General features: G+C 31.6%; 2 long non-coding RNA genes across 2 annotated transcripts; both read left to right on the forward strand.

Moving 5' to 3' along the window:
- The first annotated feature begins 4,395 nt into the window (after window positions 1–4,395).
- Window positions 4,396–5,929, forward strand: LOC114262806 (uncharacterized). The gene is made up of 3 exons (XR_014343424.1): window positions 4,396–4,609; window positions 4,695–4,898; window positions 5,871–5,929. It is a non-coding gene; the product is annotated as an uncharacterized LOC114262806 (long non-coding RNA).
- A 1,706-nt stretch (window positions 5,930–7,635) lies between these two features.
- Window positions 7,636–8,495, forward strand: LOC114289738 (uncharacterized). Its single transcript, XR_003638715.2, has 3 exons — window positions 7,636–8,034; window positions 8,189–8,292; window positions 8,365–8,495. It is a non-coding gene; the product is annotated as an uncharacterized LOC114289738 (long non-coding RNA).
- The last annotated feature ends 6,274 nt before the right edge of the window (window positions 8,496–14,769 follow it).

Genomic DNA, 14,769 nt, shown 5'->3' on the forward strand with positions numbered 1-14,769 from the left:
GTGTCGTGTAATGGGTACGGTGGCTGCATGACATTGTTTTGCATCATGAAGTTGACAACCGACTGCAAGTCTGCCAACTTATTTGCCAATTCTTTTACTTCTTCATCCCTCCGCAGGCACCTATCCCTTCATACCTGGAGGTTATCTTCGTTATAGTACGTGCTTTGGTCTGTCTTCTTTGAAGTTTCGCCCTCCTGGCCGACGTCTTTCTCTTCGTGGCCCTGGTCACGAGTTTCTGCATTGTGGTTATCTTCTCGATATCAAGGTCGATAGGTCTGCCACTCCTAGCAGGAGTGTCGTTCCCAATCTTTTCCTTCTGTCCGTTACTAGCCATCTATTCTTCTACTTTCCCACAGACGGCGCCAAATTGTGTGAGTGATTTTCTGATCACACTGCCCGTTTAGTAATCAGCTAGAGAGCACCGGCAGAATAGATGGCTTCAGTTAACCTGTAACAGAAAGAGAAGGCTCTGGCGGTGGCTCTTCCACCCGGGGGCACTCCGACGATCAAGTCAATATATCTCTCAAAGATAATCAAGTGCTAAACTTACTGCTCAAAGCATAAATTGCATACCTTAGACCCATGGGGGTGCCTCTCTTTTATAGTTAACTCAATCCTAGTCCCACTAGAAGCCTGACTTCTATGGGCTCCAATTCAGTACTTACTTTGGACGCCTCAAGAGATATAGATAAACGCCCTAAGAGCTTTATCCTCATCTTGACTAAGTCTCCTCTTCATTCTAAGACTCTTTTCCCTTATCCGTTTATCTCGGATTCCGATATCTTCGGAGATAACCTCGGCATAATGACCAGGGCACGTGGCACCTTGGCTGACACATTGGCGTCACCTTACCATGTGTTGGTACTCAGAAAATATATCTCCACACTATCTTTTTTCATTAGTAAGTGAAACAAATATCTGAAACATTACTATGGAAAATTGATAATTTTCTTCTTTTTTTCTTATCGGCAAAGAGAAGACTTTATTGATGAAACACATACAAGGTATGATACGTTACATCAATAAAGAAGAGGTTGGAGCTATATCAAACTCTAACCTGCTAGTTGGTGAAAGACCAACAAATAGAGCAAACAGAGCAAAGGCAAAGAAAAACTAGCTTAGGCAACCACAAAAACTACACGGTAGGAGACCAGCAAAAACTACACTGCTGAGCAATCCAAACCTACGAAATTTGTAAAAGTTTAAAAACTGATAATATTCTCAGTTTTATTAAATAGGACTTACTAGTTTAAAAAATTTTGGATAGGGCCTGAGGTACCATAATATTTGTAAATATGATTTTTATGTAATTAACTCAAAAAAAATATTGTTGACAAGTTGTTGTATTATGTTCAAAATTTGTAAAAGTTTAAATTGCCAAATTGATTCGTATATATCTGCCAATCTGCTAATCTGCATCTGTCAATCCGACCGACGGATGCGGATTGATTTTTTTTCAATCCACCAACCTGACGAATGGATGGCAGACTGGACGTTTTCCGACCGTAATCAAATCACAAACACCCCTACTCAAGATGCTTATAGTGGCTATTTGGACTATTGCACTCTTGCTTTGCTTTTTTGGTTTTTTCTTTTGGTTCTTTTCTTATTAGCTCCTCACCAATTTTTCGCTGTTGTGATAACATATGATTGTGTTTACTCTTCAGTACCAATTTAGTTGAAATCATTTAATTTTAATATGATACTCTTCATACTCACATTCTTTAGATATTCTCATTTGTACGATTTATTTCATCAATGAAAAATTTCTTCGCTGTTAAAAAAAATAATTATGATTTTATTATTTTAATATTTTTCTATTTAATATTTCTACTTGGGCAATAACAGTTATAGGGATTATAGTGTTTAGTGATGATGATAGTATTTCACTATTTAAATACTAAAATTTCACAATCAAATTTACTGTACATTAGAGTAAATTTTTACTATGAAATAAAGTAAAATTTTACAGTTTCGATACTAAAAAAATTAGTATATATATATTTTAAAAAATTTCATGGCCAGTATGAAATTTGCTTGATAGATTTCGATAAGAGGATCTAAAAATATTGATTTTATTAAAAATCGACATTTACATAAAAAAATTATATCATTTTAAAATTTGAAATTTGAAATTTGAAATATGAAATTGATTATTAAAAATATTTGGTAATAGCAGTGTTAACTTTTTAAAGCAAATTTTTTATGTTAGTTCAAAAAAATGTAAAAACTTTAATGTTTGTCCTTAATGAATGAAAATTTTGTTAGGGGGGAGTTTGACCAAATTCACCTATAAATTTTGTGTAGAATCCTCCAAATAATGATGTGCCACTGATAATGTCATTAAATATCATTTACTCCAAATTAATTTGTATTAAAAATTATTGTTGTATTTGAGAAGTTGTTAAAAAAAAAAATAAATAAATAAATAATTGGTGCTATATGCACCAATTAGTATACTAACTAGTTTACCAATTAGTGTTATGACATTATTACTGACCACATTTATTATACACATTACAAATATTCAAAACCTCTAACATGAAACCACATCATTAGCAAGGATCCTCTGTCTCCAAATAACCCTGTCTCGCTGTCCAAATTATTCACAATCATTGGATCATATGAGAATCTCAAGATGTGAAAATCTCAAGATGTGAAAATCTCAAGACATATCCAATAGTTGTGAGTGATTTGAGACAAAGGGATATGATTATTTGGGAACAGAGGATCCTTGGGCCCACACCATCTATTAGTATATTAATACACTAGTTAGTACATTAATTAGTAGATATAATATTATTCTTTTGTTTTAGTGTAGAAAGTTAATGACCCCACTCAATCCCTATATATATATTGCTTGGAGCTAAGTCTCTCCCAATACAAAAGTGCAAGTAATTCCATTTACGAACTTGTTTCAAGGGATATGGAGAGGGTTTTTTTGAAGATGCTTTTCCTGGCCATCCTCCTTGTCTCTGTGTCTGGTTAGTCTCTTTCTTTCCCTCTCACACATAGCAACTTAACAATTAACACTATGTAAGTATTTCATACACGCTAGAATTATTACATGAAGGTGAGAAACATATATTTGTTTTGCAGGTTTGCAAGTTTCTAGCATGTCGGGAATTAAAGCACAAGCCCGACAGAAAGAGTACTATCCTGCTGGCGGCAAACAGTGCTCCGTTGACAAAGATTGCATGAAATTATGTCCTCCTAATTGGGCCTATGGATGCGTTGAGGGTTCTTGTGTATGTGCTTGTAGCAACCATTGCTCCTAGTTCCTATGTTGTAATGGATTATGGTTTATCCAAGTAAACCTTATAAGAAATGAGTTAAATAAAGATCTAGAAGAACCAATTTCGTGAATTACATATCTAGTGGTGGCTTTATTTATTTATTTATTTGGCATTTATGGAGCCCACACATAACTCTCAAAAGAAATGGATCCCACATATTACAGGATTTACTTGCGTCTGATTCCATTACTCATTTCTTTGCAAATACGCGCGCACACACATATATATATATATACACACACTAGTAAATTGAGCAAGGATCCTCTAGAGTGATTTTTTCCTAAAGTTTCCTAGAGTGCTACATTGTGTAGTTGAGATTTACTGGTAAGTCACATCAATTTTTTTGATGTGACTTGCCAGTAAATCTCAACCATACAATGTAGCACTCTAGGAAACTTTAGAGAAATTTCACTCTAGAGGATCCTTGGTGAGTAAATTAGGCCCGAGCAAGGCACAGGCGACTTGCACTTTTCTTTTTTCTTTTTTTTTTTTGGATTTTAAGATAGGGTTTGTTTTAGTGGAAACAAAATATAATAGGATGATTATTTGGTAGAGGTGGAAGAAAAATAATTTCATTCCAATTCAATGGCATTTAGTCATCATTTCAGTTAATTAAAATTATTATTATAAAAAAGATTTTACTTTTCGAAAGTAAATGGAGTAGAAGATTAAACAAATTGAATCGTAGATAATTTATTAAAAAAATGAACTTAATCGGATATATGTAACCCCATAATTAGGTTCTAAATTTTTGTTTTGGCAAAAATCAATTTAACTTTCATTGGAATTACTCTTACGATGAGATAAAAATGGAAGAAAAAAAAATACATAATATGATATTCTCGAAATATGTAATACTTCTTCTGCAACCTTAATCACTACAGGAAAAGGGCGATTTGGTGGCGTTTTTTTAACGACGTTTCTATAAACGTCACGGTTATTAATATTTAACGGCGTTTTAAAAACGCTGCATATTCTATTAAACAAAACGACACCGTTTTATAATGGGAGGCGTTTAAAAACGCCTCCGAATGTGGTGACCCACACGCGCCCCTTTCTGTGAAAACCTTATTTTGAATCAGAGCTCTCAACCCTTAACACATGCGCACAGATCTCTCTCTCTCAACCCTCTCCATCGAAGCTTAAATCAAAAAAGATTCAGATCGAAGCCCCGATCTGAACAAAACCTGATTCAGATCCATCGAAGCGTAAATCACTCTCTCTTGCTTCAAACCCTTTCGTTTCTCTCGATTCGCAGATCAGTCTTATCTCTATCTCTAGTTCATGTTCGAGTTCGCAGGTCTTTCTTCATGGTAAGTGTTGATCAGTCTTATCTCTATCTTCTCACAGTCAAGCTCGATTGAAGATGATACTTACTGATGGAATCATTCGATTCAGGTTTGCTAGGTTTTATCTAGATCAGATCGATCGATTGAAGATCTATTGATTGATTGAACGTGATTTCGAAGTTCAACCTTCTTCAGCTGGGTGATTCAATCTCAGATTCGTTCGGCGATTTCGAAGTTCTCTCTCGATTTCAAAGCTCGGTGATTCAATCTCAGATTCGTTCAGTGAGGAAAGTGAGCACCATCATCTACCAAGGTGAGCACCATCGCTTTAGATTCGCTTGTTTTTTTTCCCTAAATTAGCATGTTGAATTTTAATCTCTGTTTTTTTATTACCCTAAATTAGCATCAGTTTGGATTGATGAAGTTATAACTGAAAGGAGTTTTTTATTTTTATTTTTTTGGACAGTGTAATTGGAAGGAGTTATATGAGACATTAGAGATTTATGGGTGGGGTGGGTGTAATTTTCAGGATGATGTTAATTTTTCCAAAGTAATTAATATGGATTCATTTTTAGCATGACATAGCTTCAAAATGAGGTCTACATCAAATTGGATTGCTGCCTTTATATATTAGTATATATATGTGTTTCTTTTGGTTGATTTCATAATTTAGTTGTTCTGTTTGGTTGTTTGTACATTGAGAGGGATTAAATGGCGAGTGGTGTAGATGATTTTAGTCTTGACCACTCTAATTTGGATTGTTTGAACATCAATTTTGTGAATTTGGTACAGGTTGTTCAGTAAATTTGGATTGGATGTCTTGGCTAAATAATGAATTTTTATTGGGTCATTGGAAATTGAATAAAATGTTGCATTCATATCATTCATAGTTTTGAATCAGAGATAAATTTTATTAGATCAGTAGAAATTGAATAAAATGTCGCCTTCAAAGTGTTTGCGGCTTTGAATAAATTAAAAGTTGATTGTCACACAACTCACAAAGTCTGGTGCACTATTATTTGAACTAATTGGTACATGAGGCATCCATTGGGTTGATTAGTTCTGTTGGGAACCATTGTAGTGCAAGGTTCACTTCCAATTTCTCCTTTGCTTTGGCCATTGTTGTTACGATTATAATGGGGTGAATTGTTGCTGTTTTATAATTTGTGGGAACTTGAAAGAAACATGACCTATATGTCCTTTGTTTTTCTTGGGCTATTAGAACCTTTACTGCATAAATTATGTTTTGAATTCAATTATTTGACATATCGTTTGGGTTATTCAGGTTTGACCGTGACTGGAAAAAAATTGAAGATTTTGTTGGTTCAAAGACAGTGATTTAGGTGCTTATATCATCATGTTTTGAAGATTTTGAATTCAATTTAGTTTTTCTCTTTGAATGAGGTTTACTCAGTGAATTTTAGTCTATGCTTGTGTGTTGCCTCTGGTCACTTGTGTTTTTCTTTCTTATCCTCGCTTATTGTTTTCACATCGGTCTGTCAAAAACACTGATTTTCATAAATGTCTGGACTCACATTATGGGTTTGTTGTAGTGAAGGTTACATACTAAAGACACAAATGTGGCAGTTAAATTTTCCATTGGACATTCAAGCATGCCCTAATATATTAGTTGAAAGTGTTAACTTTTATTTTTCATTGTTCAATGGGAAGGAAAATATATCAGTTGACAAAGTTTTTCTAGAGAAAGCATAATGTTCAGTTTTCAAGCTTTGGCTTAAATCCAACTAAATAGGCATGATACTTTTCCTAATGATGGAGATTGATTGGGAAAAAGGTTGTTCTTTAAAAATTTTCTGGGAGCTGTCTTCGGTCTGAGCAAACGTTCATGATGCTTTTGTGGACTGGAATGCTTCTCTCTGTGGATCTACTTTTGCTCCACTTCTGATTGAAAACTTTGTTATTGTGGTATGTTTACACTGGTGATACATTATTTTTGCAGTTCTGCAGATTGGAAGTTTGCTGCCGAGCAGTTTGTTAGAATGCTCCCTGATAAAGTATACGTTCATTGTAAGGAGTCTTTCAACAATTCTGTTTGTGTATTTGTTTTTAAAATCAAGGTTGCCAGAAAGTGCCTAAGATATTGTAAACTGCAAATTACTTTTCCAAGAAAAAAGAAACTTGTAAATTACTGTAATTTCTAGGATAGCTGCTGTAATTTACTGTTAATTGATCTCCTGCTACAAAAGAAAAAGTTCATAAATAAAAGTGAGGAACCTGATGGAAAAATGTTCTATGTTGCCTGAATGTAGGCATCAATGGAATGATTGAGAGTCTTTCTTCTTTAATAGGTTCACCAAAGCAAATTACCTACTTCTCCATGGGATGGGAGAGCACAGGTAACCTGTCCATCAACTTAGTTTTTCTTTTTTTCATCCTTTTCTTTAAGAGTATGTCCAAATCACTAATTTAATGCAACCACCAATGAGTTAACTGAATAGTCTTTATGATGTTATTGACCATCCATATAAACAGCATTGTTTGGTGCTTTTTGCCTCTTATGTGCTATACAAATTCTTATACCAGTTTCACATTTTACCCTATGCACAAGTCTCCCTTGTGTCTTTATCTCGCTTATTGTTTTCGCTTTAATGTTAAGTCAAGATATTTGGGTAAAGTTTTGATGTGGAACGGGTTTGTTGTTGTGAGCAGACATATCTCCATGCCTTTGGGATGGAGTAAGCCAGAATGAAGAAGATCTGTCCTACATGTTTGACGAAACAACACCTGTTAAGGCCTGTGGGGATTTGGCTTACCATGTTGCTGACAATGGTAGTTTTATACTTTACTAAAATGTTTCGACATTCCAACAAGGACCGTCTAGGTTAGATTTGTGTGAGGTTCTATGATTGAATTGATTATATTAAATTATATTGTGTGGAAATAACTGAATAAAGTTCTATATTTATATCTACAAAAATTATATACTTTAGGAATTGTCTATATTGAGTTCCAGTAAAGCATATGTAAAAACTCTATCATAGAACTTACATTCAGCAAAAAGAAATCTAGTAGTCTTATCAAAGTAAGGAATGATGGTCTTTTATTACAAGGGAAATTGGAATAATATAAATTGAAGTTTTATTTTTGGTACAAATGATAAAAGTGCACATTAAACATTTTTTTTTTGTTGTTTTTTTCACACTACTTATCTTAGGAACTATTTTTTATAATTTAACCCCTAACTATTACTTTTCACTTTTTAAATTCTCATGTAATTTAACAGCACAATATTAAATGCTATTAAATGAAATTATGAAATGGATGTTATACATGTGCATTATTCTATTTATGTATTTGGTTGTTTCCAGGTAATTAAGAACCAATCTGACCTCATTGATAAAAGACGAGTGTTTTACTCAGACATAAGAGATGACAATCCATTGAATTCCATTGTGTCAAAAGTGAAAATTGTGCAACTTGCGGCAAAAGTATGACCATCACTTACTTCTGGCTACTGATATCTTTGTCTGTTTGTTTTTATTCTTATGATTATTTTTGTCTCTGTTTGTGTGTGTGTGTTTCTAAAACTCTGTTCCTGTTTATTGCTTTCCAAGTTTCTGAAATGTTTTCTCTGTGAAACAGGCTGACTTGGCTGAAAAAGAGAATACTTTTGTCTTCAGACTTGTATTATGATATGGCATATTCATTGCCACACTTTTCGTTTACAACTCTAGATACAGCTACAGGTTAGTATGTTTACCCAAGGACTACAATCATTTTTTAAAATGAATTCTTCTAATAGATGTTGTCTGCTTCAGCAAATCCAGAAAACTTAAAGATGGATAGTGATGCATCCTCAATAAGTGAAGCTAGTTCAAATAGTGCACTAGGAGACAACTGACGCTGCAAAGTCTTCCCAAGTTTCTAGATGTCAAGAGTATCGGATGACTTCACTAGATTTATACTCTGGATGTGGAGCCATGTCAACTGGTCTCTGCCTTGGAGCATCCGTATCTGGTTTGAAACTGGTTACTGTAAGTCATGAAGTGATTGTAAATGTGATTTTTGTAAAACTTGTTCTTCTATGCACTCTTCCATGCAAAGGCTTATATATGTTTTATTTGTATTTGTTTATTAGAGGTGGGCTGTGGATATAAATTCTAATGCATGTGAAAGTCTAAAGTTGAACCATCCTGAAACTGAGGTAGTATATTTGTTCCCTTTCCTTTACTTTTTTTATTAGTAATTTATATATATATATATATATATATTTATCAAGGACAAGTCCAAAATGATTATAGGTGAGAAATGAAGCAGCAGAAGATTTCCTATCTTTGCTTAAGGAGTGGGAAAAGCTTTGTAAAGAATTTCAATTGTTGGGTTCCCATCAATCAGAAGATTCCAATTCTGAACAAAACAGCTTGGACAGTGATGATGATGTTGATGATGGCTCTAAGGTTCCTTCTGGAGAGTTCGAAGTGGGAAAATTACTGGCCATTTGTTATGGTGACCCAAACAGTGTCAACAAACATGGGCTGTATTTTAAGGTATATAGACTTTAACCAAGAATGACCTATGAATGTCTTCCAATGTGATTGCTTGCTTTCATGGATTTTGTTGCCTCACCAACTTAATTGATCAAAACAGATGCTTATTTTGATGAACAAATTGGTCACCTTTTGTAGTTCAAATGTTTTAGATAGGTATTTTAATATTTAACAATTGAAGCTGCAACAGTACCCAATCAGATTTTCAACCATAGACTCATGTCTTGAGTGGTGTTTGATGTACCACGTACTATGATTTTATTTTGGTATCCTATATGACTTTAGCGTCAAAGTTCTAGTGGAATTATTAAATGTGTGCTTAACTTAACCTTTTCTAATCTCACAAGAGATTGGATTAGTTTTTTATTGAGACTTGAATCTAGGACCCCTTCTAACTTTTGTTTTGATACCATGTTATATTAACACTTAAAAAGTTTTTATCTTTTTTTATGGACGATCTATTAAGTATTTAAATCTAAACAAAAAGTAATAAACACTTAACATCTGAAGGAAAGAAGGAAGAAAACTAGTTCGCATGTCTCCGTTGTCCCTTGAAAATAAATTAATTAAATAAAGGGACACGGCACGTGGTGTGTTCCATACATGTCTTCATCATGTCCTTGTGTCCGACACTCCTATGACACTTGTTTTGTAGTGTTGATGCCTCGTAGTCTTGTAGTTTTATATGTGCTTTGATGATGCATATTATTGCTCCACTAGATGTAATAAAGAATCTTTGGTTTTGGACATTGAGTAGTGTGTTACCAGATTATCTACTCTCTTGCTGTCATTCTTTTCTTTCTTTGTGTTTTGTCACTTTATGTTTAGTCTGCTTTAGATGAATCATAAATCCATAAAGATATTTTCTGAAACAAGTTGTACAATCTAATTAATTCAATGAGTTTAAATATTTCAGTGCTCTATTCCTGTTTTGCATCTGCCTGCTATTCCCATCTCAAGCTAAAGGCAAGGACACAGACAACATATTAATGAACAAAAACACACATGCAAAGCATGCCAAGAAACTTCATATTCAAGAAGCATTTGGTCTTACTAGACTCAAAGATCAACTCTAGTTCTTGAATTATTTTGTTGATGGTTTCCGACTCTGTCATCATTTATCTGATTTATTGCAATCTTTGCTTTTGTTTCTCCTTGGCAACAAAATCTCATTTATTTGATTTATTTTTTGTGTTTCTGTTAGGTATTGCTCTTTAAAAGAAGCAGCCTCAGCAGCTTATGCACAAGTTTGTGCACCATACCATACATGGGCAGTCAGGACAGCAGTTTATGCTGGAATGTGTGCTCTCCCAACGTGGGAACAACTGCTGCTGAAGCTAAATGAAAATGGTGAGATTGTGATCCCTTTATAGGCAGAAGTGATATGGTTTTGTGTCATAATTTGACCTGGACCATTGTTAAAGTTTTGAATTAAATTCCACAAATTAGGCCCTTTACTAGTACCGGAGCCGAAGTAAATGAGCACACCAAAACATGTTGACAGTATTAATAATCATTGATAAAGCATGCCACAGTAAATATGAATACTGTGTGTGGAAATTATTGACTAATGGGTCTATAGTTATTACTTTTAAATACTTAAGGAAGTTAAGATGGATGAAAACACTAATGAGATTGTGTTTGTTGAAGTGTTGTATAAACAACATCACTAATATCAAATTTTTCCTTTTCCCTTCCCCCTACATTTCGAAGCACCAAATGGGGCCGTTGAGAAAAATGAAAAGATGCTATCTAGAAGTTTATACCAGCATGTCGTAAAACTTGTGGTGTTTACAACATTCAAATTGATTATACTTATCAGATGAATAGTGTATTCTAAAATTATTGATGTTCTCAATTTCTCCATATGCTTGTTGACAGTTTTTATACATTTAAAATGATAATTGGGAAAAGAAATCAAAGCTGATTTTTATCTTTCCAAAGAACTATTATTTCTTTTGACAGAAATACCCTGTGCATAGTATACAAAATGATTGTTCTGAGACTTAAACTCATAATCTCAAAGATTATTAGACTAAGATTTTATCATTGAATCAATGATCATTGCTTATGACTTTAAAAATATAAAAGCAAAAAAGAATATGAAAAAATATAAATTAAATTTTTGCTTAATTCAACCACTATAATATGTGGAACACAGAATATGTTTTTGTTATTTTTCAGCTTTATTACAGGTATGTTTTTTAGTTAAATATAACAGATTCAGAATAGTTTTTTTTTTTAAAAAAGAGCTATAACGGCGTTTTTTCAAAACGCCACTACAGTGCCAACGGACATTTTTTTTAAAATAAAAAAATCTATCACGGCGTTTTAAAAACGTCGCTAAATATAGGATGATGTCATTTTATCATTATTTATCGCATTTAACGGCGTTTTTAAAAACGCCGCCTATACTAATTTTACGACGTTTTTAAAGCGTCATAAACTTATAGCGACGGCCGCGTCCTCGACGTTTGGTGATAAGCGTCACTAAAGGAATTAGAGGCGTTTTTCATACATATAGCGGCGTTTTTAAAACGCCGCTAAAAGTCATTTTTCCAGCAGTGAATGTAATTAATTGTACATAAATTTTATTAATATTTAATAGATTGTAAATAAACGGTGGTGCTATTTGTACAAATTAATGTACTAATTAGTGTACCAATTAGTGTTATGACATTATTACTGACTACATTTATTATACAAATTACAAATATCAAAAATCTCTAAAATAATGTCATATCACCTATTAGTACACTAATTGATACATATAACATTATTAGTAAATAAATACAACAATATTTATATTAATTAAATAGAGAAATATACATTGGATACATAGTCACGCAGGCCTTTGTTGTATGTGAAATAGTAAGACGCTGGGCAATTTCCAAAACATGGCTGACAGTGACAACAAGACGTACAACAGTGAAAGAGCTAGGGAGATTTAAAAAAAAAATTCTATTTTTAATCATATACTAATTAATTTAAGTTAATTTTTAATAACTCATTTAGTTCTTTAGTTATTCAAAAGACCAAAAATCTCAACTTTAGATTTATCGCAAAAAATGTAAACTAAATCTATATTTTGAAAGAAAATCACTCTAGTTTGAATACTTACCCCATTTGAATTAGAATCTGTATATTGGAAGAAAATTATAGAAACTAATAATACCTTATTTAAAATCTTACCTTTTTAAAATTAAGAAAGTTAATAAATATTCTACTTTCATACTTTTTTATAATGTGAAAATTTAAAAATAATGTAACAAAAAATCTAAAAAAAATCAAAATACGATATTAAATGTTCATAATAAACAATAAATACACAACTAGACTTCAAAATAATAAAACTAATACCAAAATACAATGTGAATGTTCACAGCTACAATTTGAAAAAACTAAACTTATATCAATGTGAATATTTACATTGAATGTGAAAACATAAATAAATAAATTAATTAATTAATTAATTACTTAAAAAAAGTGAAAATCAATTATTTTGATTGTTCAATAGTAACAAAAATGATTGTTCAACCAAAAGTACCGTAACAAAAACAACAAATATACAACTTTTGAAAAATAAAAATTCATTCAAAAATACAATACTTTCATACTTTTTTATAATGTGAAAATTTAAAAATAATATAACAAAAAATCGAAATCAAAATCAAAATACAATGTGAATGTTCACAATAAGCAATAAATATACAACTAGACTTCGAAAAAATAAAACTAATACCAAAATCCAATGTAAATATTCCCAGTTTATAATTAACATACAGCCATTCTTAAAAAAACTAAACTTATACCAATGTGAACATTTACCCTAAACGTGAAAACATTAAAAATTAAAATTAAAATTAAAAAAAGTGAAAATCAATTATTTCGATTGTTCAATGATAACAAAAATGATTGTTCAATTAACAAATATAGTAACAAAAACAGCAAACATACAACTAACCTTCAAAAAAATAAAATTCATACCAAAATACAATGTAAATGTTCACAATTTACAATTAACGTACAACTAGCCTCAAAAATAAAATTCATATCAAGGAGAACATTCACACTACAACGTGCAAACATGAAACAAAATTAAAAATAAAACAAATAAAGAAAAAGAAGTGAAAATCGACTATTTTGATTATTCAATGGATATAAATTATTGATTGCTCAACCAACAAGAACAGTACCAAACAATATGCAACAAATCATTAAATAATATATACTAACAATATATCAAATAGTTCATATATGTTGACGCACATTAAAAATAAAATAAAATGACTGTATATAATCAACGATTGCATAATACTAGTGAATAAACTACACAATATCAATGACTACACAAAACGACGAAGAGACTACGGTTTATGTATAAAAAAAAAAAAAAACAAAAACAAAAAAAATAATTGTTCATCGCTGATTTACCATCATCTTTGTTACGAGTCCATCATTGTCTCTATCATCAATCTACATGTACAACTACCGTTCTCTTCCAAATGTTCTTCCATCCAGCACCTGATTATAAAATAATGGTGAAGAAAGATACTTGATCAAGTAAATCCCTCACATTGAGGCACAAAAAACACTAAGAACAATAATCTTCTACACTTTTATACAATATTTTATATATATTATAAATGAAATATATCTAACAAATGATTTTCTTTTTTGTCTCCCAGATATATAGTATAAGGGTAAAATAATCCACATTATACTTCTAATATAAGAAAAATTACCTACTGAAATATAATTTTAAGTATATGGGATTAGGTGAAATACAAAAATACTTTGTGAACTTATTGGGCTAAAAATTCTCTAAATGAGATTTATAAATAAATTTCTCAAAGAACTATGGGCAATTGTGGAAGAAGCATGTCAAAATACAAGCCATCCACCTCTTTTATATACACTAAGCAGGTAGGCCCGCGCAAGGCACTGGCCAGTCGATCATTTTTTTTAATATTTTTTTTATATTAAAATTTATTTGTTTTATTTTAAGGTAGTGTTTGTTTGATAGAAGAACAATATAGTGGAATAATTAATTACTAGAGGTTAAAGAAGAATAATTTTATTTTAATTTAATGATAGAGGTTAAAGAATAACGATTATTTAGAGTATACTATAACATTATCCATATATATATATATATATATTTATCTCCCTCTATGTCAATTTGTTGGTACCTTTTGGGGATTAACTTTTTAAAGGGACGTGCAATTATTATACTTAAATTTAAATTTCAAAATATTTTTTCACTAATGTCTAATCTTTTCAAATTTTTAATATAATTATAATTAGTCAAAAGGGGTATTTTTGGAAAATCAAATGTTTTTAGTTTGACATTTTTTCCCCCTTAATATTTTTACCCCCTCTCAGAGTTTGTATGATGAGTAAATAAATTTTTTCATATTTTTTTTTCCTCCAATTATTGGATAAAAGGGCTTCTTATTTTTAAAAAATAGCATGAAATTCTTTTCAACAATTCAAAATATCTCTGATTAATCTGAATTTTTTATGGATGATATGTTCGACGAATCTTACAATATGACCATTTAATTTGTTTAATCTTCTACTCTATTCAATTCTGAGAAGAAAAATCTTATCTTGGGATACTAATCTCAAATAATACTTAATTAATTGAAATAAAGGTTGAATACATTAAATTTA

The sequence above is a fragment of the Camellia sinensis genome, chromosome 10 (assembly GCF_055761805.1).
Source record: "Camellia sinensis isolate YWXY chromosome 10, ASM5576180v1, whole genome shotgun sequence".
Lineage (NCBI taxonomy): Eukaryota > Viridiplantae > Streptophyta > Magnoliopsida > Ericales > Theaceae > Camellia > Camellia sinensis.